This window comes from Etheostoma spectabile, chromosome 11 (assembly GCF_008692095.1).
Source record: "Etheostoma spectabile isolate EspeVRDwgs_2016 chromosome 11, UIUC_Espe_1.0, whole genome shotgun sequence".
NCBI lineage: Eukaryota > Metazoa > Chordata > Actinopteri > Perciformes > Percidae > Etheostoma > Etheostoma spectabile.
The window spans coordinates 19,493,804-19,494,848 of NC_045743.1; positions in this window are offsets into that span (position 1 = coordinate 19,493,804).

Below are 1,045 nucleotides of genomic sequence, written 5' to 3' on the forward strand. Positions count from 1 at the left end.
TTACAGTACACACAAGAACACAGAAAATAGGATCCATGTTGAAAACAAACAGTATTTACTCTTAATTTCTGTTATGATTTGACACTTCTTCGACTACATGTAAATAAAGGCCCAAATCCTGGATTTTTTAAATCTTTTAATATTCCAAAAATACTTCAGTCTTAGTACATAAAGCACCTGGATCTGCTCTTCTATTAATACAGTGTACTTCTACTTCTACTGGTTGTTAGGAAATAAAAAGTGCAAAGTAGTGGACAGTCTGTCCAGTCAGTCCAGCACACAGAGGAAAGGCTACGTCAGCGCTCCCACAGAAATAAACCGTCAGCGGGGACGTCCCGACTGAAACTACACATTTGTCTGTTGAGCCAGGGGGGGGCGCCAGGGACCCGAGGCCACGTGCAAAATCAAAACATGTGAAATCCGTGGGTGGATATAAAAAGCTATTACGCTGCAAAAAAGTCCTCAGTGAGCTTCTTCAGAGTCCAAACTGTGTCCTGTGTCCTGGACAAAGCAGCAGATAAACAGGCCCGCCTGCTTCTAATTTCTCTTTCTCTCCGTGCTGCACATCCGAAAAGTCAAGTTTCAAGTTTCTCAATTTGTCTTCTTTTTGGTTACAGATGCAATTGCAAGGAGCATCATCCAGAAAAGCTTCACAGCGTCAACCTACGGGAGACGATTAGGGCCACATGTGGAAAAATTGAGTTTTCAGTGTTTAAAGTCATGACTTGTTACAACCTGGGCTTTTTCTGAAATTTTTGCTGCTTTTTCAGGTATTTTTGTCGCTTTTATCAACGTTTCTGTAGCTTTTTTCAGATCTATTTTTCATAGCTCTTTTTGACAGTTTTTTTTAAGGTTTTGTTGCCTTTTTTGAGTTGTTGTTGTTGTTTTTTCTAAAGTTTTTGTCCTTTTTTCCCCCAATATTTGACATTTTTGTCGCTTTTTCAGATTTGAATTTTCACCATTTGTTTTATCTTTTTTTTTTTTGGCTTTTTCTCAATACGTGCATGTCCCAGGACCTCATGAGATAGTTGGGGAGCCCCCCCCC